The sequence below is a fragment of the Lygodium microphyllum genome, chromosome 29 (genome assembly GCF_053477565.2).
Source record: "Lygodium microphyllum isolate KBCC chromosome 29, Lygodium_microphyllum_v1.1.10, whole genome shotgun sequence".
Taxonomy (NCBI): domain Eukaryota; kingdom Viridiplantae; phylum Streptophyta; class Polypodiopsida; order Schizaeales; family Lygodiaceae; genus Lygodium; species Lygodium microphyllum.
Window position 1 is genome coordinate 44,340,667 of NC_141163.1, and position 26,490 is coordinate 44,367,156.

At 41.3% G+C, this 26,490-nt stretch overlaps 1 pseudogene; it reads left to right on the plus strand.

Moving 5' to 3' along the window:
* Positions 1-13,753: 13,753 nt before the first annotated feature.
* Positions 13,754-14,054, plus strand: LOC148010566 (transcription elongation factor 1 homolog pseudogene; annotated as a pseudogene).
* Positions 14,055-26,490: the final 12,436 nt, after the last annotated feature.

A 26,490-nucleotide genomic window follows, 5' to 3' on the forward strand; every position in this document is an offset into this window, starting at 1 on the left:
TTTGATAATGCAACATATGAGCTGACAGAATTGGATGGGATAGTGCTTAGAGTGCCTATTGTAGGAAAAAGAATAAAGATTTTCAAGAAAAGAAATAATGAGGATTATGCATTGGAAGAATTTGCAAGAGAAGAGCAACGAGAAGAAACTCCAGTAGAAGAGACAGATGATATGACAGATAACCTTGCTGATATACTGAAAATACACAATGAAGAGATTGATCTGTTCGTGGATCTTGACAACAATGATCATGGGTAGTTGGCCCATACAGAGGATGCGCAAGATCAGAGGGGGTGGATGTTGTGCTGTTGCGCATCCAAGGTTTGGAATCCACCAAAAAGTTGTGTGTGTGATATTTGTTACTTTGTACATAGTCATTGTGTTTGCATTTTGTTCTGCGTGGGCAGTATAGTGGAGAGGGGATTGGAGCAAGAGGAACTTATTTGTAATGCTCTAGTTGGCATGTATGCCAAGTATGGAAACCTACTAGATGCGCATGTTATTTTTGATACACTACCCATGTCAAGATTGTGGAAGAGAAGGAAGGAATCTCACTTGTAGCTTTATTACTTGCACAATGGGGGAATACACACACAGGTGGAGGCTGAAAACTATTTTCCTCTTCTTAGTTGTGTAAGCCAAAAAGAACTCTAGTACATAGAAATAGAAAAACCCTATATATGGGTCTCAAACCAAACTCAACTAACTAAGGTGGCATACTAACTGAGCCACGAACTAGAGTAGATAAGGATAGCTGTCATCTAGCTATTATTCATGGGCGGTGTACCAACCGCATCTACAGCTAACAAGTTGGTGACATAAATGCACAACGGTCACCCTGGCATATCACGAGTGGAGCTCGATATCTCAACACTCCCCCTCGAGCTCAATCCCAATTCCTGCACATCAAGCAGGTCTCTAAACTTGCGCAGCTTCTCTGCGCCCAATGCCTTCGTAAATATGTCAGCTACTTGATCCTCTGTGCAGACATAAACTAGATCAATAAGACTTAGGAAAACCCTCTCCCGCACATAGTGATAATGCACCTCAATGTGCTTTGTTCTAGCATGATAGACTGGGTTATTTGCCAAGTGTGTACTGCTTATGTTGTCACAATAAATGACAACTGGCCCATCTGTAGGCTGATGCATATCATAAAGTAGCTTATGCAACCAAGCTACCTCACATGCAGCCATTGCTGCACCCTTGTACTCAGCCTCTGTGCTCGACAAGGCAATTGTAGGCTATTTCTTGCTGCTCCAAGTGACTGCAGCACTCCCAAAAGAGAACACATATCCACTGGTAGATCGTCTATCAGAATACTACCAACCCAATCAGCATCAGTGTATCCATGCAACTGTATCTGAACCCTAGTCTCATAAAGTAGTCCATACTGCAATGTGGACTTCACATACCTGAGTATGCATCTAGCCGCATCCAAATGCGGTTTCCTTGGAGCTTGCATAAACTGACTTACCAATCCAACAACACAGCTTAAATATGGCCTGGTAATAGTCATATAAATCAAACTTCCTACTATGTGTCAGTACATAGTAGGGTCTTCCAGAAGCTCACCTGCATCTGTGCTCAGCTTCACATTCTGCTCCAAAGGAACTGAAATAGGGTTATAGCCTGTCATCCCATATTTGGACAGCATGTCCAATCCATACTGCCTCTGCAAGAGCCATATCCCACTTGGTGATCTAATCACCTCAATGCCTAAGAAATAACACAACTCTCCCAAATCCTTCATCTCAAACTTCTGCTTCAATAGCATTTTCATATGAATGATATCTTCATCACTATCACCTGTGATAATCAAATCATCAACATAAATAACAAGCAACATAATACCTTTCTCTGTTTTTCTCACATAAAGTGAGAAATCTGCCTTGGAAATCTGAAAGACAATAGTGACAAGATACTGCCCTATCTTGTCAGACCATGCTCTAGGTGCTTGCTTCAAGCCATAGAAGGCTTTCTTCAACCTGCAAACAAACTCAGGATGAACAGCATGCACATAACCTGGTGGCTGCTCCATATAGACCTCTTCTTGCAAATCACCATGCAAGAAGGCATTCTTTACATCCATTTGATGTAAAGACCATTCCTTTGATGTAGCCATAGCAATGACTGCTCTTACGGTTGCCATCCTTGCAACCGGGCTAAATGTTTCTTCATAATCAATGCCATATGTTTGTGCATACCCCTTGACTACTAATCTTGCCTTGTATCTGTTCACAGAACCATCTGCATTGTGCTTCACCTTATAAATCCACTTACAACCAATTGCATTCTTATCTTTAGGCAAAGGTACCAATTCCCATGTAGCATTTGCTTCCAAGGTATCCATTTCTTCATCCATGGCTTTCTCCCATTTTTCTTTTCCCATGGCTTGCTCAAAAGAAGTGGATTCTGGTTCCTGTATCACTTTGACCATATAGGTATAGTGAATGGTTGTAAATCCATCATATTTCAGCCTATCCATAGGATACCTAGCTCTGGTAGACCTGCGCAAAGTAGGTTCACTCCCAGGTGCTCTCAAAACATCCCTGGTATTCCTTACTCCAAGTGTAGCAATAGAAGGAATACCCAACTCATCATCAATGCTCTATTCTGAGCCACTGGATTCTCCATCCACATAAGAGTGACCTGCATTCACATCAAACATGGGCTAATCTACCTTCTCTTTTCCTTTTTGTGAAACCTGCATACCACTATCTGCATTGTTTTGAGGAGATTCTCCTGATCTCAATCTGCCTGTGTCAAGATTGTGGGAGAGAAGGAAGGAGTCTCACTTGTGGCTTTCTTGCTTGCACAATGGGGGAATACACACAAGGGTGGAGGCTGAAAACAGTTTTCCTCTTCTTAGTTGTGTAAGCCAAAAGAACTCAAGTACAAAGAAATAGAAGAACCCTCTATATGGGTCTCAAACCAAACTCAACTAACTAAGGTGTCATACTAACTGAGCCACGAACTAGAATGGATAAGGATAGCTATCATGTAGCTATTATTCATGGGCGGTGTACCAACCGCATCTGCAACCGACACGTCGGTGACATAAATACACAACGGTCACCCTGGCGTATCACGAGTGGAGCTCGATATCTCAATAGCCTGTCCATGGCGAAGAATGTGAACCACTGCTAGAGGACACTCCAGGTCCACTAATATTTTGTGACTGCTGCTGTGATTTTTGTGCAGCATTACCATTTTGTGCATCTACATTATCAATCACATTTACTGGTTTATACCAACTACTCATCTCATCAAATAAAACATCTCTGCTCACTGTAAACTTACGAGTAGAAGGGTTATAGCATCTATACCCTTTTTACTGTAGAGAATAACCAATAAAGATGCACTTCTGAGCTTTTGGATCCAACTTGGATCTCAACTCATCTAGCACATGAACATAGGCAATGCAACCAAAAATTTTCAAATGAGAAATATATGCTTTCCTACCAGTATACCTCTCCTCTGGAGTCATGCCATGTATTGCTACAGTGGGAGTCCTGTTCATTATGTAGACTGCTGTAGCAACTGCTTCAGCCTAGTAAAAATCTAGCAAGTCTTTTTCATTGAGGATGGCACGAGATACCTCTCCAATATACCTGTTTTTCCTTTCTGCAATTCCATTTTGTTATGGGGTATGACTGCATGAATATTGCTGCTTTATGCCATGCTCCTACAGGAACCTTGCAAACTCATTTGAGAGGTACTCTCCCCCTCCATCTAACCTTAGGCATTTTATTTGCAGGCCTATTTCTTTTTCAACCATAGCTTTAAGAGTTTTAAAATGCCCAAAAACTTCACTTTTCTTTTTCATAAAATACACCCAAACTTTTCTGCTATAGTCATCAATAAAAGTGACAAAATAATGACAACCTCCAAGAGATGCAGCTTTAGTAGCCCACACATCAGAGTGGATTAATTCCAATGGCTTCTTACTCTCTTGAACATGTCTAGGAAATGGTTTCCTTGCCTGTTTTCCATACTGACAGGCTTCACATACCTTATGCATTTCTGCAACCTTGAATTTAGGCAATCCTACAACAATGTTTTGGGCTTGCATTGATTTAAGTCGATGTACATTAACATGACCAATGCGTTTATGCCAGATATCAATATCTGCAACTACACCGGTCCCATGTGCAAACATTGCTGCACTCAATTCAGGCATGTTTGCATCCAACGTAAACATTCTGCCCCTCTTCTTTCCTTTTGCTATCAAGCGACCTTTATTTTTCATATCCTCAATAAAGCATCCATGAGAATTAAATTTGACCTGCAAGCCCTGCTCAACCATTTGACCGACAGAAACCAGGTTCTTGGTGATATTCGGGACATGAAATACATCCGACAGGTATTTCTTTTTTCCATCCTGCATAGACAAAGAAATTTTTCCAATCTGCACAATAGGATGTGCAGTATCATCACCAGTCTCCACAATTCTTGGTTTTTCCATTTTCCTTGCATCATGTATCCATTCTGCATGACCTGTCATGTGGTTTGATGCACCTGAGTCAACATGCCACACATCATTGCTTTCTTTTGCACTTGTCACAGAATTGGTCATGTACTGTACCATAAACAAATGCTCATTTCTCTCATCACCCTGTCTACTAGAAGATGCATAATTCCCTTGTTGCAATTTTCCATTCATGATGTCATTCTGCTTTTTATAGCAGTCTTTAGCTATATGACCCATTTTACCACAGTAGTAGCATTCAACATTGCTGTTTGCATTTTGGCCTCTTTGCCATCCACCACGACCTCTTTGGCTCCCCCTGCCTCTAGAGTTACCATGTCCTCCTCCATAGGACTGGTTTTCTTGAGTTTGCTGCATATTCTAATTTCTACCATGGCCTCCAGATTGGCCTCCTCTACCTGTGCCTCTACCTCTTCCAGCATTTGAGTAGAAGACAGCTTCTTTTGAAGTTCCTCCTGAAGAAGATGCACCACCATTTCTCTGCTCCTCAGAAATTAGAAGAGCAATCAACTCCTCAAAATCAGGGAATCTTTCATGGATGGAAATGGATGTTCGGAACTGTGCATAATCCTTTCCTAGACCATTCAAGGTCACAGAAACTAAATCATCATCTTCCACTGGCAAACCAATGGAAGCAAGTGCATTTGCAATCTTCTTCACCTTCATGTGGTAGTCATTGATGCTCATACTTTCTCTTTGCACATTGTGCAACTCTTGCTTGAGCTGCATTTTCCTGGCTTGCATATTTGTGCTATACATTTTTGACAAAGTATCCCATGCCTCCTTTGACGTACTTGCATCCTGAAAATGCACAATCATAGAGTCTGAAATACTGATAGACAGCCAGTACATAACTTTTCTGGCTCTCTCATGTCATCCTTTAAATGCCTGCATTTGTTGTTGATTTGGAACATCAGGAAGAACTGGTTCTTCTTCATTTCCTGCAAGGAATTCCCAATATCCTTTTCCCATAAGGAAATTCGTCATTCTAAACTTCCATGCTTGGAAGTTGTTCTTGTCAAGCTTTTCAATGAATCTGTGAAAGAGAATCAGATGCCATTACAGAACACTGCAAACAATTCTATCACTATAAAAAACACAGCTTCAGCCTCACAAGGGCAAATCTGCAAAATTGACGAAAGTGGTATTTGACCACACAATCACTTCCTAGTGACAATTTTGCATCAACAGGCAACAAGGATGATTCTGTAACTCCCAATGTCTCTGCACACTGTTGAGATATCGAGCTCCACTCGTGATATGCCAGGGTGACCGTTGTGCATTTATGTCACCGACTTGTTAGCTGGAGATGTAGTTGGTACACCGCCCATGAATAATAGCTAGATGACAGCTATCCTTATCTACTCTAGTTCGTGGCTCAGTTAGTATGCCACCTTAGTTAGTTGAGTTTGGTTTGAGACCAGTATATAGGGTTCTTCTATTTCTATGTACTAGAGTTCTTTTTGGCTTACACAACTAAGAAGAGGAAAACTGTTTTCAGCCTCCACCTCTGTGTGTATTTCCCCATTGTCCAATCAAGAAAGCTACAAGTGAGACTCCTTCCTTCTCTCCCACAATCTTGACATGGTATCAGAGCCTTGTTCGTGGTAAGGAGCTCAAGAAAGCAGACCAAGTTCGCGGTGTTCTGGTAAGAGGACCAGTGTTGCTTTCATTTTTTTTTTTGGGAGCAAGTCTCTGCAGGTAGCACAGCCGGAAAGTGCAAGAGTGCATTGTCTCAGATTGAGACACCCTTTGCGGTGTAGGAGGAGGGCAATATATGCTATGAGAGTGGGCTTTAGCCCTTGGTTTCTCTGTTCTTTTTATTTGAGGCCATTTCGGGGCCTGTTTTGGAGGCGAAAGTTTTCTGCACGCACTCAGGAAAAGGCCCTATTTTATGGTGTGCAGCCACTGTTCTACAGGTCGGTGAAAAGTTACAATACTTAAAAAAAGGGATAAGGAAATGACCGTCCAAAAGGGATTTATGGTTTTGTATGTAAAGTTGAAAAATGAATTAGAAGCTCATTCTTGTGTGTGGCCAAAAGTAGCTCTCTTCTTCTTCTTCTTCTTTTTCTTTTTCTTTCTTGCTTGAGCTTGTACTTGAGAGAGGGAGTGTGAGACTGTGAGGGAGTGAGCATGTGAGGGTGAGGAATCATGATGGAGAATCTCTCCATCTTCTCCTCTCCTCTCCTCTCCTCTTCTCTTCTATTCTCTTCTCTTCTCTTCTCTTTTCTTGCTCACCGCAATGGAGCTTGGAGCGTGGAGCTTGCGGATCAAGCTCGGAAGTGACTGTGTGGTCAAATACCACTTTCGCCAGTTTTGCAGATTTGCCCCTATGAGGGTGAAGTTGTGTTTTTTGCAGTGACAGAATTTTTTTGCAGTGTTCTGTAATGGCGTCTGATTCTCTTTCACAGATTGTAACTGAAAAGCTTGACAATAACAACTTCCAAGCATGGAAGTTTAGAATGACGAATTTCCTTATGGGAAAAGGATATTGGGAATTTGTTGCAGGAAATGAAGAAGAACCAGTTCTTCCTGATGTTCCCAATCAACAGCAAATGTAGGAATTTAAAGCATGGCATAAGAGAGCCAGGAAAGTTATGTACTGGCTGTCTATCAGTATTTCAGACTCTATGATTGTGCATATTTAGGATGCAAGTACGCCAAAGGAGGCATGGGATACTTTGTCAAAAATGTATAGCATAAATATGCAAGCCAGGAAAATGCAGCTCAAGCAAGAGTTGCATAATGTGCAAAGAGAAAGTATGAGCATCAATGACTACCACATGAAGGTGAAGAAGATTGCAGATGCACTTACTTCCATTGGGTCGCCAGTGGAAGATGATGATTTAGTTTCTGTGACCTTGAATGGTCTAGGAAAGGATTATGCACAGTTTCGAACATCCATTTCAGTTCGTGAAAGATTTCTTGATTTTGAGGAGTTGATTGCTCTTCTAATTTCTGAGGAGCAGAGAAATGGTGGTGCATCTTCTTCAGGAGGAACTTCAAAAGAAACTGTCTTCTACTCAAATGCTGGAAGAGGTAGAGGCAGAGGTAGAGGAGGCCGATTTGAAGGCCGTGGTAGAAATCAAAATATGCAGCAAACTCAAGAAAACCAGTCCTATGGAGGAGGACGTGGTAACTCTAGAGGCAGGGGGAGCCAAAGAGGTCGTGGTGGATGGCAAAGAGGCCAAAATGAAAACAACAATGTTGAATGCTACTACTGTGGTAAAATGGGTCATATGGCTAAAGACTGCTATAAAAAGCAGAATGACATCATGAATGGGAAATTGCAACAAGAGAATCATGCATCTTCTAGTAGATAGGGTGAGTGACAGAAATGAGCATTTATTTATGGTGCAACACATGAACAATTCTGTGACAAGTGCAGAAGAAAGCAACAATGTATGGTATGTTGACTCAGGTGCATCCAACCACATGACAGGTCATGCAGAATGGATGGAGGATGCAAGGAAAATGAAAAAACCAGGATTTGTGGAGACTGGTGATGATACTGCACATCCTATTGTGCAGATTGGAAAAATTCCCTTGTCTATGCAGGATGGGAAAAAGAAATATATGTCCGATGTATTTCATGTCCCGAACATCACCAAGAATCTGGTTTCTGTTGGTCAAATGGTTGAGCAGGGCTTGCAGGTCAGATTTAATCCTCATGGATGCTTTGTCGAGGATATGAAAATAAATGGTCGCTTGATAGCAAAAGGAAAGAAGAAGGGCAGAATGTTTACGTTGGATGCAGACATGCCTGAATTGAGTGCAACAATGTTTACACATGGGACCGGTGTAGTTGCAGATATTGATATCTGGCATAAACGCATTGGTCATGTTAATGTACAGCGACTTAAATCAATGCAGGCCCAAAATATTGTTGCAGGATTGCCTAAATTCAAGGTTGCAAAAATGCATAAGGTATGTGAAGCCTGTCAATTTGGAAAACAGGCAAGGAAACCATTTCCTAAACATGTTCAAGAGAGTAAGAAGCCATTGGAATTAATCCACTCTGATGTGTGGACTACTAAAGCTGCATCTCTTGGAGGCTGTCATTATTTTGTCACTTTTATTGATGACTATAGCAGAAAAGTTTGGGTGTATTTTATGAAAAAGAAAAGTGAAGTTTTTGGGCATTTCAAAACTCTTAAAGCTATGGTTGAAAAAGAAATAGGCCTGCAAATAAAATACCTAAGGTCAGATGGAGGGGGAGAGTACCTCTCAAATGAGTTTGCAAGATTCCTGCAGGAGCATGGCATAAAGCAGCAATATTCATGCAGTCATACCCCACAACAAAATGGAATTGCAGAAAGGAAAAACAGACATATTGGAGAGGTATCTCGTGCCATGCTCAATGAAAAAGACTTGTCAGATTACTGGGCTGAAGCAGTTGCTACAGCAGTCCACATAATGAACAGGACTCCCACTGCAGCAATACATGGGATGACTCCAGAGGAGAGGTATACTGGTAGGAAACCAGATATTTCTCATTTGAAGATTTTTTGTTGCATTGCCTATGTTCATGTGCCAGATGAGTTGAGATCCAAGTTGGATCCAAAAGCTGATAAGTGCATCTTTATTGGTTACTCCCTACAGACAGCAGAAAGGGTATAGATGCTATAACCCTTCTACTCGTAATTTTACAATGAGCAAAGATGTTGTTTTTTATGAGATGAGTAGCTGGTATAAACCAGTAAATGTGATTGATAATGTAGATGCACAAAATGGTAATGCTGCATAGAATTCATAGCAGCAATCACAAAATATTAGTGGACCTGGAGCATCCTCTAGCAGTGGTTCACATTCTTCACCATGGACAGGCAGATTGAGATCAGGAGAATCTTCTCAAAGCAATGCATATAGTGGTATGCAAGTATCACGAAAAGGAAAAGATAAGGTTGATCAACCCATGTTTGATGTGAATGTAGGTCACTCTTATGTGGATGGTGAATTTAGTGGCTCAGAACAGAGCATTGATGATGAGTTGGGTATTCCTTCTATTGTTACACCTGGAGTAAGGAAGACCAGGGATGTTTTGAGAGCACCTAGGAGTGAACCTACTTTGCGTAGGTCTACCAGAGCTAGGTATGCTGTGGGGATAGGCTGAAATATGATGGATTTACAGCCATTCACTATGCCTATATGGTCAAAGTGATACAGGAACCAAAACCCACTTCTTTTGAGCAAGCCATGGGAAAAGAAAAATAGGAGAAAGCCATGGATGAAGAAATGGATGCCTTGGAAGTAAATGCTACATGGGAGTTGGTACCTTTGCCTAAAGATAAGAATGCAATTGGTTGTAAGTGGGTTTATAAGGTGAAGCACAACGCAGATGGTTCTGTGAACAGATAGAAGGCAAGATTAGTAGTCAAGGGGTATGCACAAACATATGGCATTGACTATGAAGAAACATTCAGTCCGGTTGCAAGGATGGAAATCGTAAGAGTAGTCATTGCTATGGCTGCATCAAAGGGATGGTCTTTACATCAAATGGATGTAAAGAATGCCTTCTTGCATGGTGATTTGCAAGAAGAGGTCTATATGGAGCAGCCACCAGGTTATGTGCATGTTGTTCATCCTGAGTTTGTTTGTAGGTTGAAGAAAGCCTTGTATGGGTTGAAGCAAGCACCTAGAGCATGGTCTGACAAGATAGGACAGTATTTTGTCACTATCGGCTTTCAGATTTCCAAGATAGATTTCTCACTTTATGTGAGAAAAATAGAGAAAGGTATTATGTTGCTTGTCATTAATGTTGATGATTTGATTATCATAGGTGATAGTGATGAAGATATCCTTCATGTGAAAATGCTATTGAAGCAAAAGTTTGAGATGAAGGATTTGGGAGAGCTGCGTTATTTCTTGGGCATTGAGGTGATTAGATCACCAAGTGGGATATGGCTCTTGCAGAGGCAGTATGGATTGGACACGCTATCCAAATATGGGATGACAGGCTGTAAGCCTATTTCAGTTCCTTTGGAGCAGAATGTGAAGTTCAGCGCAGATGCAGGCGAGCTTCTCGAAGACCCTACTATGTACAGACGCATAGTAGGAAGTTTGATTTATATGACTATTACCAGGCCAGATTTGAGCTATGCTGTTGGATTGGTAAGTCAGATTATGCAAGCTCCAAGGAAACCACATTTGGATGCAGCTAGACGCATACTCAGATATGTGAGGTCCACATTGCAATATGGACTATTTTATGAGACTGGGGTTCAGATACAGTTGCATGGATACACTGATGCTGATTGGGATGGTAGTATTTCTGATAGACGATCTACTAGTGGATATGTGTTCTCTTTTGGGAGTGTTGCAGTCACTTGGAGCAGCAAGAAACAGCCTACAGTTGCCTTGTCGAGCACAGAGGCTGAGTACAGTGGTGCAGCAATGGCTGCATGTGAGGTAGCTTGGTTGCATAAGCTACTTTATGATATGCATCAGCCTACAGATGGGCCAGTTGTCATTTATTTTGACAACATGAGCAGTATACACTTGGCAAATAACCCAATCTATCATGCTAGAACAAAGCACATTGAGGTGCATTATCACTATGTGCAGGAGAGGGTTTTACTAGGTCTTATTGATCTAGTTTATGTCAGCACAGAGGATCAGGTAGCTGACATATTCACGAAGGCATTGGGCACAGAGAAGCTGCGCAAGTTCAGAGACTTGCTTGGTGTACAGGAATTGGGATTGAGCTCGAGGGGGAGTGTTGAGATATCGAGCTCCACTCGTGATATGCCAGGGTGACCGTTGTGCATTTATGTCACCGACTTGTCAGTTGCAGATGCGGTTAGTACACCACCCATGAATAATAGCTAGATGACAGCTATCCTTATCTACTCTAGTTCGTGGCTCAGTTAGTATGCCACCTTAGTTAGTTGAGTTTGGTTTGAGACCCGTATATAGGGTTCTTCTATTTCTATGTACTAGAGTTCTTTTTGGCTTACACAACTAAGAAGAGGAAAACTGTTTTCAGCCTCCACCTCTGTGTGTATTCCCCCATTGTGCAAGCAAGAAAGCTACAAGTGAGACTCCTTCCTTCTCTCCCACAATCTTGACACGCACAGGCAGACGATGCAATTTCTAGAGTAACTTTTCACCGACCTGTAGAACAGTGGTCACACAGCATAAAATAGGGCCTTTTCCTGAGTGCATACGAAAAACTTCCGCCTCCAAAACAGGCACCGAAATGGCCTCAAATAAAAAAAACAGGGCAACCAAGGGCTAAAGCCCTTACCGTAGCATATACTGCCCTCTTGCTACACCGCGAAGGGTCTCTCAATCTGAGACAATGCACTCTTGCACTTTCCGGCTGTGCTACCTGCAGAGACTTGCTCCCAAAATAGAAAAATGAAAGAAACACTGGTCCTCTTACCAGAACACCGCGAACTTGGTTTGCTTTCTTGAGCTCCTTACCACGAACAAGGCTTTGATACCATGCCAAGATTGTGGGAGAGAAGGAAGGAGTCTCACTTGTAGCTTTCTTGCTTGCACAATGGGGGAATACACACAAGTTGGAGGCTGAAAACTGTTTTCCTCTTCTTAGTTGTGTAAGCCAAAAAGAACTCTAGTACATAGAAATAGAAGAACCCTATATATGGGTCTCAAACCAAACTCAACTAACTAAGGTGGCATACTAACTGAGCCACAAACTAGAGTAGATAAGGATAGCTGTCATCTAGCTATTATTCATGGGTGGTGTACCAACCGCATCTACAGCTAACAAGTCGGTGACATAAATGCACAACGGTCACCCTGGCATATCACGAGTGGAGCTCGATATCTCAACAACCCAATCGAGATGTTGTGACATGGAGCTCTATGATTAGAGGATATACCCAATAAGAACACATTCAGGAGGCTTTGTAACTGTTTGATCGCATGAGTGATCTAGGTTGTGAGCCTGCTAGCTTTACGTACAATTGTGTTATTGACATTCTCATCAAGGCACAAAGATTTGATGATGCATTGGAAGTGTACAACAGAATGCAGAAAGTATAAATGCATCCAGATAGTCTCACTGTGGATATGGTTACTCTTGGACTATGCAAAGCCAATAGGAAGCTAATTTCATTGAATATGGGGGCTTGGTGCCAAGTATCGAGGAGAATTTGAGGACCGCTTTAAAATGGTACTGAAAGCTATTTCAGGATCTGATGGGCAAATTATTCTCTTCATTGATGAGCTTCATATGGTTGTTGGAGCACGTGCTCAAAATGGAGCACTTGATGCTAGCAACTTGTTGAAGTCAATGCTTGGATGAGGTTAGCTGTGCTGTATTGGAGCAACAGCCTTGACTGAGTATCGAAAGTATTTAGAAAAGGATGATGCTCTGAAAAGACGTTTCCAACAAGTTTATGTGGGCAACCATCTGTGGAGGATACTATCTCGATTCTCAGGGGATTGACGGAGAGATACAAACTACATCATGGTGTGAGGATGGCAGATGGTGCCATAGTGGAGGAATTTTTTTGCAGCCCAGGGGCTGGCATCTTCCAAAAGCTCATATTGAAATAGATGGAGAGCCTACAACGGGCTCTCTAGTTGACTTTGGCCTGTATTTTTTCCATAACCATGCAATATTTAGATCCAAACACAATAGCTATGGCCCCTTCTTTTATCTACCTAAGATGCAGCATTCAAGGGAAGCGACAGTTTGGAACTCGGTATTTGAAAGAGCACAAGACTTGCTAGGCGTACCTAGGGGCAGCATAAAAGCTACTGTGCTGATTGAGACTCTTCCAGTAGTTTTTCAGATGAATGAGATTCTGTGTGAACTGAAGCAGTACTCTGTAGGGCTAAACTACGGGCGTTGGGATTACATTTTCAGCTATGTGAAGACCTTCCGTGGTCATCCAGATAGGCTTCTCCCTGACCGTGTCCTGGTAGGCATGAGCCAACACTTTATGAAGAGCTACACTGGGCTTGCTGATCCGAACCATCCTATCACCAGTTTTATGTTCATGGGACCCACTTGAGTGGGCAAAACAGAATTGCAAAAGCTTTATCTGCTGCTATTGTGAGGGGCTGCTTTTCTGGATGAAAAAGCAGCGTGTGATTGTCAGTGGGGCCTACCACAGAAAGAAGAGAAAATTTTCACTCCCGACGGACAGAAGAGGAATGAAAAACAGAGCATGAGAGAGCCTGCTATTGATAAGGAAGAACCACATGGAGAGAGAGGGAGAAGACTGCTGCGTCCCTTCGTTAGAGAGAGAGAAAGAGAGAGGTAGACACAGAGAGATAGTAGATCCCATGGGCAAGCGCAAGTCCTCCGCCAAGCCTCCCCACCAAGAAGAAGATGGAGAGGCTCTCAACCGTCTTCAGTTGCCCCTTCTGCAACCATGAAAGTAGCGTCAAATGCCACATGGACCGTAAGAACTGTCTTGGGGAGGTTTCTTGTAGAATTTGTGAGGAGAAATATACCACACAGATTGATGCTCTTAGTGAAGCCATTGATGTGTACAGTGATTGGATAGATGAATGTGAAAGGGCAAACACTGCTAAATAGGTTGGCCACGGGGTTTCAAGTAGTTCTGTGAAGGCCTAGATAACGCAGTAAGTTACTGAAAATTGATTTGGAAAATTTACCGATCACAGTAAAAGCAAGACTGATCAAATGTAAACTACAGTGATTGTTGGAAGCTATTATTTCCTTCAATATTGTATGTAAGCTAGCGATCCTACGTCAAGGCACCATGAGAGATAATGACTAGCAATCTGATGGACTGCTTTTCTGGTTGCAACTCACCCTGAGTGAGTTGCAGCTCTGTAGATCTTCAAGATTGGCTTAGTTGCCATTTTGAACCTTATGCACTGGATAGCAATATTTACAACTGCTTTTGCTCAGGTAGACTTTATTGACTATGTTCTAAGGTTGCCTTATGGCTACCAAAATTATGTGCTTTAGAGTTTGTCTTTGATGAGGACTTGTATTGCATACATTCAAGTTTGAATGCCGCATTTCAAGAAGCTCGAGGCCTGAACCAATTGATGATGAGACCAATCTCTAACATTGGGTGATCTTTCTTGATTGATCTTCTATCTTGGAATTTCTCAAGAACCTCTGTGGTTGCGACTTTCCTTTCGAAAACCCTTGGACAATGTTTCTGTGTAAAGTAGTTCACTTGGGGTTCAATGCTAGTAGCTGCCGTTCTAGGAGTTTGACCACTTGGAAAACCCTGATTCAGGAAGGTCCTAAGTGGGAATGGCCGGAATACTTCCGCTATGTGGCAGACTTGGAAAGACCTAGATCGCAAACCCCGTAACATTCCATGGGAGTGCCGGGCGGAGCTTTCTAGACCCTCTTTCCAATGGGCTGCTAAGACATGTCCTGCAAAGAGATAGGAGGACACGTTACAGTTTTGAGCGTTGCACACAATTTTGCATAGCTCTTGACCCAAGAAAGTGCGTCTTCGGAGTCCCTTATGGGCTCTTGTTAGGCCATGTGGTTAGTTCCATAGGGATTGCAACTGATCCTGAAAAGATCAAGGTCATAGTCGCCATGAGTCTGCCACGTACTCCAAAGGAAGTGCATAGCTTTCTGTCATCAATAGGGTATTATCAGAGGTTTATCAATGCCTTGGTAGAAAGAACATTTCCGCTAACAAACCTTGTATCCTTTAACTGTCAGTTTATGTGGAGTTATGCTTGCAAAGTATCTTTTGACGAAGTGAAGCAGGAGGTTGCCAAAGCACCTGTTTTAAAAGCACCAAAAAGGGGCGAAATGTTCTATATATTTTTAGCAACAACCATGTATAGTATCATCTACTGTTTAGCTCAAATTTGGGAGGAAAAGTGGTATCATCGGATAGATTTTGCTAGTGGAAGTTGGGCATATCAGAAATTAACTACATCTATATGGAGAAGTTGTGCCTTGCGATGGTATTTGTGTCCAAAAATTTTAGGCACTACATTCTTTATGAGAGGGTGGTTTTTTATACGAAGGCGGAAGGGCTTCAATTGTTGTTGAATATGTTACAGCCACCTGACCGTTTTGCAAAGTGGTTAATCACTTTGCAGGAATTTGATTATGAGATTAAGAGCAAGCCGCCGAAGCTTCAGGGCATTGTATAGTGTCTTGTGGATTTCAGAGAGCCAAAAGAGGTCGTGGTTGAAGGAAGTGATATGGAGATTTTGTTCAAGATTGATACGGCATCTATTCCCTCCTAGTATGCTACTATAACACATATCTTTCTACGGGAGAGACTGGAGCTACTTTATCAAAATTGGAGAAGAGGAAAATTAAACAGCAGGCATTGAAATTTTCCTTGATCGTAGGCACATTATATCGGCAGGGTGTTGATGATATCTATCGCCGATGTGTGATGCCTGACGAGGTGCCTTTCATCTTGGAAGAGTGCCATGACTCCGCATGTGGAGGGCACTTCGCTGGGTGGTTAACGGCACAAAAATCTTTAAGAGTTGGATATTGGTGGCCGTCCATCTTCCAGGATTCCTTTGAGTACGTTAAGAGATGTGATACCTGTCAAAGGCATGACAGCAGAGAGAACAGGAAGTGTCCACTTACGTCGATTATGGCTATCCTTCCATTTGAGAAGTGGGGCATTGACTTTGTGGGTCCTATCACCCCATCGTCTACTACTCAGAAGAGGTACATTATAGTAGCAACTGATTATTTTACAAAGTGGTCAGAAGCACGAGCGACGAGGCAGGACAATGCAAAAGAGACTACTAGTTTCCTACTTGAGCAAATCATTTACCGATTTGGTCCACCAAAGGAAATAGTATCGGACCGTGAAACTTACTTTTTAAATAAAGTGATTAAAAGCCTGATTGAAGCATGGAAAATTACGTATAACAAGACGACCCCCTCTAATCCGCAAGCAAATGGACAAGTTGAAAGTACCAATAAACACCTTGTGGGTATCCTATCCAAGATAGTCTCCGAAAAGAAGCGGGACTGGGATACAAAATTATATGTGGCAGTTTGGACGTATAATACGAGGTTTAAATGAGCCACTGGCCACACCCCTTTCAAATTAGTTTATGGGGAGGAGTGTGTATTTCCCTTAGAAATTGAGTTGCCAACCATTAGATTTGCAATCAATCATTGTCTAGGTGATGAAGATGCCCTATTTGAGTGGTTTACGACTATAGCCCACTTGGACGAGCTCAAATTGCAGAGTTTGTTGCACTAGGAGGTAGGTAAATGTCGGATGAAGCGGTTGCATGATCTAAAAGCGAAGAAATATACTTTTAAAAAGGGACAGTTATTTCTATATTACGATGCGTGTAGGGAGCTATTTCTAGGAAAGTTGGAACCTCGATGGGATGGCCCTTACAAGTTAGTTCGGATAGGTAAAAATAAGTCCATAGTTCTATTAGGTGATCTACAAGGGGTGGAATTTAAGAATAAGGTTAATCTTAATAAGATCAAACCTTATTATTTCTAAATATACTAACACACTAAATGCATTGCAGGTCCATGCTGGGGCTAATTACAGACCTGCAGGCGAACTTAAATTGGTTGATGGGTTGGTTAATTCCTTATTTGGAGCACCCGTATCTCGAGCAAAGATGTCACTTCCTTCAACCAAGACCTCTTTTTGCTCTTCAAAATCCACAAGACATTCTACAATGCCCTTTAGCTTTGGTGGCTTTCTCTTGATCTTTTAATCAAACTCCTGCAAAGTGATTAACCACTTTGCTAAATGATCCAGTGTGGCTGTAACTTGTTCAGCAACAATCGAAGCCCTTTCGCCTTCGTATAAAAAACAACCTTCTCATAGAGAATCTAGTGTCTAAAATTTTTTGTTGCAAATACCATCACAAGGCCCAACTCCTCCATATAGCTATAGTTAAGTTTTGATATGCCCAACTTTCAACTAGGAAAGGCTATTGGATGGTACTACTTTTCCTCCCCAATTTGGGATAAGCAGCAGCAGTTGATACTATACATAGTGGCTGCTGAAAATATATAGAACATTTCGCCCCTTTTAGGTGCTTTGAAAACAGATGCTTTTGCAAGCTCCTACTTCACATTGGCAAAAGATACTTTGCAAGCATCACTCCATGCAAACTGATAGTTGAAGGATAATAGGTTCGTCAATGGCAACCTTCTTTCTACCAAGGCATTGATAAACCTCCAATAATACCCTACCAATGATAAAAAGCTATATACTTCCTTTGGAGTGCACGAGGCACTCATGGCGACTATGACCTTGATCTTTTCACGGTTAGTCGCAATCCCTACTAAAGTGACCACATGGCCTAACAATAGCCCATGAGGCACTCTAAAGATGCAATTTTGTGGGTTGAGAGCTATGCAAAATTGTCTGTAACGCTCAAAACACTTCCACAAAATAATCAACTGCCTTTCTCTTGTGGTGGATGCCCCTAGGTCATTAATGAATACTTTCAACTCCTCTGGGGAGATGTCGCCAAAGGTCTTGTCGGCTGTTCTTTGCTACAAACTAGGTGCATTACAGAAACCAAATTCCATCACATGGTAAGCAAAGGTACCAAAGATAGTAATAAATGTCATTTTAAGCTTGTCTTGCTCAACAATCACCATTTGGTTATATCCCGCAAAGCAATCCATGAACGAATATATTTCCCTACCTGCTAATTGATTCAAAATTTGGTCAATAAAGGGCAACGGGTAGTAGTCTTTAACAGTCTGTTTATTCTCTCTAAAGTCTACACAAAACTGGATTTGATTATTCTTCTTCTTTCTAATCACAACTGGTGAACACCATTCAATATGCTGAACATGGAAGATCAAACCCACTTTTTGCAACTTCTATAACTCCTCAAACAACCCGTCACTTAATTCAAAAGGCATATGCCTTACTTTCTGATGTACAGGGTGGGTACCTTCCTTTATAGGAATAGTATGCATAGCTAGACTAGGGGAAATGCCCCTAAGTCCGTCATAGCTCCAAGCGAAGATGTCATGGAACTCTTGAATCAAAGACACATAGTCCTCTCTCTCTTTCGAACTGAGCATGGAACCCAATTTGATTGGCCTCGAATCATTAGGCGTACCAAGGTCCAACTCAATAACGTCCGTTTCTCTTATTCGATCTTGAGACTCTATCGGCTCATTCAATGTTATTTGATAAATGTCCTCTATAGTGGACCCTTCTTTAGATCCATCACTCGATGACGTCTCACTACCAGATGGATCATCCACTATTTCTAGTTTAGTAGAGGATAAAGGAGCTCTCTCACTCTGAGGAGACTCAAGGTAAGCATCCACTATTACACGATTGGAACCTCTACCTAGAATCACTCGACCAGTGGGTATATCGACTTGATAGTCTGCCATCTGTAAAATCCATGGCCTACCTAGCAAAACTCAATAGCTAGGACGTCCTGCAAACCTTACCACCCTAAAGTCGAGATAGCATTCCATGTTTGCAATGGTAACGTGGACTTTAGTGATGCAGCCTTTTGGTTGTTGTAGACTTTCATCCACCATCCTAAGAAGTGTGGAGCTGTCTTTTTGAATTTCTAGACCTAGCCTCTCCATCAAGTTTGAACTCATGATATTGACCGAGGATCTAGTGTCCACGATAGCGTGCTCCACTAATATTCCATCCACGCATGATGTAACCCTAGGGCAATGCTTTTTAGCATAATCGAACCAATCTTCTCCCACTCATGCTATGCCCAAAGGTTCTACAATATACCCAATACACAGGATTTTCTTGAATTCCTTGCGTACTCCTAGAGAAAGTTTAATCAATTGCAAGAGATTCACGTCTGGTTTAACTTCGCAAAGAAAACTTACTAGATCAAAGTCGTGGTAGTTAGCCAAAGTTCTCTTCTCGCGCCAAACCATTCTCTCCTTTGGTCTTTGGACCGACTTTGGTGCCTCTTTTTTAACTTTTGCCTTCTTTCTTGGCAATCCTTTATCCTTCTCGGGATCAACTTTACTATCAATATGCCTTAGAGGTCCACCTTCCATATTAGGATTCAGAACTTGCTTTCCCCTAGCATCTTGTTTAGGGTTTTCCTCAACAGGCTTTACAGTTCCTTTATCACCCTCTTTAATCATTTGACCTCTTGTTATAGCTCGTAGATTAGAAGTTTCAACCTCATTGACACATATGGCCTCAATAATATTAACTCCATTGCCATGAGGCAACTCCTCTAAATTGGCCTTTCCTCATTGCACTATTTGTCTTGGTCCCTCATCTTGCTTGAGATTATTTGCTTGTACTCAATGGTTAACTAGACCCCCGGCAATTTACTCCCTTGTTGGAGAGAACTGATCTTACTCCAACAAGTAGCAACTAAGTGGCCAGAATTTCCGCAAATATCACATTTGACATTCAGAAAATTCGTAGGGAAATGTTGGCTACCACACCTTACAACTGAATCTTGAGGGGCACCCTCTTCAAGGCATCGACTCCCTGTCAAATTCTGTTGCTTCTTAAGGAAATTGATATCCACAGCTATTTTTCTATACTGTTTGCTAATCATGTCGGTGTAGTGCTTTATCATATCCTTAACTTCACCAAGGACATTAGAGATACTCGACTCATAGCCACGATCATCTGTCTGTCGTCCTATCAGCCTAACCACTTGATTAGGAATTGGTCGCTGACCTACTGGGACAACATTAGGATTCGTTATTTGGCCTCCACCATTTAGTGGGCCCGTCTGACTAGCCATAGGCATAGTCATACTACTGGGAGGAACTTGTAACATAGGAAAATTTGGCATAATACTCCCTCTGCCATTCGCATTTGACATGGGGTCCCCTTGACTCCCGTTGGTCAGTACCAAATTATTACCATTTCAATTTACCCTTGTTGTGTAAGCTGCTTGCAAGCGTGACTCTACTCCTTCTGCTTGGGTAATAGTAGTGTCAATGTCGACTAGAGCAACACTGCCAAGCAGCCTGATATTGAAATCTAATCCATGTTAGAAATATTGCAACTGTGCAGCCGGTGGAATGGGGATGTAAGTATTAAGTTTGCGAAGAACTTGCTTTAGCTTCTTGGCATAGGCATGGACATTCTCATTTGTCTCTTGGCATGTTACATTCAAGGCGCTCAACCAATAATGTCCACCCCTCTTAGGAGCAAACTCTGTACGGAAGGCCGTGAAAAATTGGTCAGTGATAGTTATGGTTCTGACCTCTAGACCGTGATATCATATTGCTACCCTTCCTTTTAATGTCATATTAAAGAACATAATTAGGTGTCCTTCATCTTGGATTCGGCAGTTGAACATGAGCATTTGAAACTCCTTAATATGGAGTTCTCCATCTTCTTCTACTTACCCATGGAAGATGGGAAAAGGTGATCCTAATAGTGAATCCAATGTTCTTGCTAGAATTTGTCACAACTCTATAGAAACAGAATTTGTATCCTTTTTCATTAATTTGTCTATATAATGATTTATTAAATTTATTTCCTTTGCACTAATTAGATATAAAGAAAAGTGCATTGGAGCTGGCCACTAATGAGTGGTCATAGGTTATGGTGGACCCACACGGTGGGTTAGAGAAAAGATAGTTCACACTTCCACCTATATGGCCCGATTGGGCGCCTGTGACTAGAACTCACGCATATCAGGGTTAGACTCGCACACAGAAAGGATGGATGCCTTGAAGTGTGGGCTAGATCCACCAGAACAGACAGTTACAATCAACAAGGTGGCATGATCATGAAATGCTTGCATAATGTGCATGTGTGGGCTGAAAGCTTGAAATGCACATTTCTTTGCATAGGAAAGTCACATGAAGATTCGGATACCATTTTTGTGATGTACACGAAAAAAGCTTTCATATGACACCCATATTAGGGGGTCCCTAAATTTTAGGAGATCCCTAAATTTTAGGAGGTCCCTAAATTTTAGGAGCCTCGAATTAGCCTAAAAATGCTAGTCCTAAAAAATAGGGATGTCATTCTAAAAATAGTAAGTTCTGTACTCTGACTGTGCTTACTAAATTTGGTTGTTTCTATTCTTGACAGTATTCAACCCAAAAAGGAAGGCCATAGAGAAGAGACAAGTGTCAAGACACTTGTCACACAAGTTTCCAAGTGTCCCACCACTTGTCACATCTCATGACATGTGGCTGGACACTTGTCTTGTGCTACTCCACTTTCCCCTTTTGTACTAGCTCTCCCCTCTCCTATAAATAAGAGCTCGTTTTTCTTCATTGAACATCATTTTTCTTTACTGTAAACTCATGTACATCACCCACAGATAGCCAGAAATTGGCCCCATCCATCCCCATCATCATCCCCCACTTCTCCATTATCAAATTCCTCCATATTCCCTCTTCTATCACTGCTTTTTTACAAGACAGCAAGCCTGTAAATTCATTACAGCACCTCCTTCTCGAGCTCTATCTTCCATTTTAGCAACAAGAAGCAAGCCCTATCCATGTACTGCTGATCAACGATGGAGAAAGGCTGATTTTCCCTTTTTCTTCTCTCATATTGTAAAGAAATCAGTTCTTATCATTGCATAATAGATAATGCATGTGTGTTTGTACATCTTTGCATGATCTTGTGAGAGTGAGAATTACTTCTTCTCACTCTCAGGTTGATTGTAAGTGAGCTCTTCCCTAAGGGACTTGGGTTGAGTAGAAACGCATTCCTTCGGGGGGGGGGGGGGGGGGTTGCCCATCGTCAACCCTCAATCTTGTCTCCATTACTTTTACATTTTCATGGCTGTAATTTTGTGAGTAATTTTCATTTTCAGCTTTAAGTGTTCATTCTCTTTTATATTAAATCTCGAAAACAAGCGAATATCATAATTGTTAAGCATACTACGTTGTTCGGGGCTTTTACAGTGGTATCAGAGCTTTGGCTCGGTCCTCACCCCCAACACTAGTAGTGCTTACAACTATAAGTTTGTTTGTTTTTAGCCCTTGCATTGAGTGCTTGAGCATATATATATATATATATATATATATATATAATTTTTTTTAATTTTATTTTTTTCTTAAGAGTCTCAATGGATCAATCGAGTGCTATCCTTCAAGCCATTCAAAGTCTTAGAGAGGAGAATCAGCAAATTCGTGAGCAACTTTTCAAACTAGAAAAAGTTGAGAATCCCAAAGAATTCAAGGAAAGAAGCCCATCTACTTCAAGGAGACAAATCCATACCAATGAAAGGAGCCGATCAAGAAGTCCAACTACTTCTAAGAGGCAGTCCCATTCTACTTCAAGACAAAGAAAGAGATCGCATCGAAGCTCATCCTCTTCTTTAAAGTCATCTGGCGCCTATTCTGATGGATCCTCTTCTAGTAACGAAGAGTCACACCCTTCTCGTGGAAGACCTCATCATCGTCAAAGGCGTCGACATTCTTCACCCTCGTCTCCATCTTCATCCCCATCAAGCACTTCATCATCTTCAACTTTAAGATCCGCGAAGGCATAGGAAGAAGAAGAAGACTAAGTCACTATCTCAACTTGAAAACAAGATCAAGTTCAGTGTGTATGATGGTTCCCGAAATCCTGATCTTCTTCTGAAGTTTATTCGTCAATTTCAAATTTTGTATGGTCGTGACAAGTATAAAGAAAAAGAAAAGATTAAGTTTGCAACTTTACATTTAACTGACTTAGCCCATACTTGGTGAACGGGGTTGGAATATGATCATGCTGCCCCAAAATCATGGCGGTCCTTTGTTCGCATGATGCAAAGCCAATTTCTTCCTATTCATTTCAAAAGAGATGTAAAAATGGAATGGGATCGGCTTTGGCAAAGGAAAAATGAGTCACTTGGTGAATATACCAAGAGATTTTGGGAGCTACTTTTGAAGGTCCAACATTTCAAGAAGATCAGCAGTTCGGAAAAGCTTAGGAAGTTTCAAGGAGGTTCGCATTTTAAACTTCGTACTGCTCTTAATCATTATCATTGTTCTAGTCTCAGGGAACTCATTGACCATGCTGAGACATGGGAAATGGAGCACAATGGCTACAAATCATTCCAAAAGAATGATAACAAGAGAGTAGCTGACGATGAGGAGTATTCAGCCCCAAATGAAGGACAAAAACAGCGGCAAAAGCAGCCATCAAATCAAAAGAAGATGAAGCCCTATGCACCTCCTAATGCTCCTCAATTTCGCTCCAATCTATGCCCACAAGCAAAGCAACTTTCCGAAGAAGAAAAGCAACGCTTCATGAAAGAAGGGAAGTGCTTTAAATGTAAACAAACAGGCCACATAGCAAAGCAATGTCCAAACAAGGGACAAAGCAAGGTTTCTGACAACAAGCCTAAGTCGCCAGTGAAAATCAATGCTATGAGTGATGTAGTTGCAAACACAACTCACACTCCAGAGACGCGCAAATTATTAAAAGCTTGGGGACAGTTGCAAGGTAAGCAAGCACTATTCTTGATAGATCTTGGGGCGAATGAAAATATCATTTCCTTGCAATTAGCTAAAGAGCTTGGATTAAAGAATGAAGAGATGGACACTCCGCAGCAGAAGTTCGCCAAGCTTTAAATGCTGATGAAGGTGACACAGTGAAGACTGTGATACCCTACATTGGCAAGCTCAAGTTTCAAGTTCAAGACTACAGAGACAAAGATACCTTCTGTATCGGAGACCTTGATGGCTGCGATGTGATTCTTGGCATGCCCTCGAATCATAGAGTAGATTCAACCATCTTCTCTCAGAAAAAGAAGGTAGAACTCACCAACAAAGGCAAGAAGTATGAGATTCAAGCTGGAGTTTCTGGAGACACCATACCTATGGTAAGCCATATGCAAGTCTCTAGAGCAATTAAGGATTGTGTTCAATGTTGTCTGCTTTATGTCACTGATGTAAAAGATAATATGAATGCTGAAAACCAAGAGCAACTTCAGCTCTTGGAAAAGTATAAAGATTGTTTTTCGGAAGATCTTCCTTATCAGCTTCCCCCAGAAAGGCCAGAAGACCATCATATTGATATTATTCCGGGCAGTTCTCCTCCTAATATAGCACCATACCGTGTGAGCCGTCCTCAACAAGAAGAAATCAGAAAGCAGGTCGAAGACCTACTCAACCGTGGGCTAATTAGGCCAAGTAGCTCACCATTTTGTTTACCGGTTCTTCTTGTTCAAAAGAAAGATGGCACATTTAGGATGTGCATTGATTATCGAGCCCTCAACAAAATCACTGTGAAGAATCGGTTTCCTATTCCCAGAATTGACGACATTTTGGATCGTCTAGGAGGCTCAAAGGTTTTTAGCCGCATTGATCTAAAGAGTGGTTATCATCAAATTAGGGTAATACCACAAGATGTACACAAAACTGCTTTCTGCACTTCATACGGTCTTTATGAATTCTTGGTGGTTCCTTTCGGATTAACCAATGCACCAGCCACCTTTAATCGAATGATGGAGCGCATCTTTAGAGAGCATCGACAATATGTCGGTACTTTCTTTGATGATATTCTTGTCTTTAGCAAGAATGAAGAGGAGCATCATCAACACTTGGAAATTGTTCTATAATTACTACAACAAAATCAACTCTTGGTAAATGGTAAAAAGAGTGAATTTTTCATGCATAAAATAAATTACCTTGGGCATGTCATCTCTTCTGAAGGGATTCAGATGGATCCTGAAAAGATCAGGATAATCCAAGAATGGCCTCATCTTCATGATGTACATGAGGTGCGATCATTTCTTGGCTTATGTTCTTATTACCGTTGCTTCATCAAGCATTTTGCACATATGGCTTCTCCACTTCATGACCTTACAAAGAAGAAGATCTCTTTCCAATGGAAGGAAAAAGAGAAGGCAGCCTTCACAAGGCTGAAAATAGCTTTTACTTCTGGACCTGTTCTTATCATTCCAGATCTGTTAAAACCATTTGTGGTGGAAGCAGATGCTTGCGGTGATTGTATTGGTGCAGTGCTAAATCAAGAAGGCCATGCCATAGCCTTTGAAAGCCACCGTCTAAATGATGTGGAGAAAAGGTATGACATTTATGAAAAGGAGCTCTTAGCAGTGGTTCATGCTTTAAAGATATGGAAACATTATCTTTTAGGCAATGAATTCCTTATTAAAACTGATCATCAAAGCTTGAAGTATTTCAAGACTTAAAAGCATTTGCAGGAGAAACATGCAAGATGGGAAAATTTCTTGTCTATGTTTCATTTTCAAATTATGTACACTCCAGGGAAACAAAATGTAGTTGCTGATGCACTTTCTAGAGTGCCTCACATTGCAACTATTACAGTGGCTCATCATGAATATTTTCAAACGATGAAAAATACTTATGATGAAGATACTGATTTTGCAACAATTTGGTCAAATTTATAGCAAGGAGGTTCTCATCCAGATTATTCCATCAAAGACGGTTACCTTCTCATGAACAATTGCCTTTGTGTCACTCTTCCTGTTCGACAAAAGGTGCTTAAAGAAAGTCATGAACCCCCTTACGCAGGGCATAGAGGGAGGGCAGCCACTCTAAGTGCAATTGAGCGCTACTTTTATTGGCCAACATTACGAAGAGATACACATAACTTCATTGAGGCTTGTCTGGTATGCCAAAAATCCAAATATGATAGGCAGAAGATTCCAGGATTATTGCAACCTCTTCCAATGCCCAAAGATCCATGGTAATCTATCACAATGGATTTCATCTCAGGTATTCCAAGAACACCTCAAGGTCATGATATGATTTGGGTCATAATTGATAGATTCAGCAAACAATCACATTTTATTCCATGTCATAAAACATTGAAATCCGCACAAGCTGCAAGACTTTTCATTCAACATATCTTCAGATTACATGGTATGCCTTCTGAGATCATTTCAGATAGAGACTCCAAATTCACAAGTAACTTTTGGCGTGCTTTATTTGAGAATTTGGGAACCACTTTAAAGTTCTCCTCAGCTTTTCATCCTCAAACTGACGGCCAAACAGAGGTGATGAATCTCACTCTTTTGGATATGTTGAAAGCTTATGTTAGTGAATATAAGTCACAATGGGAGAAATATCTTCCATTATTGGAGTTTGCTTACAACAATACAGTGCACTCATCCACAAGGAAAGCTCCAAATGAAATAGTACA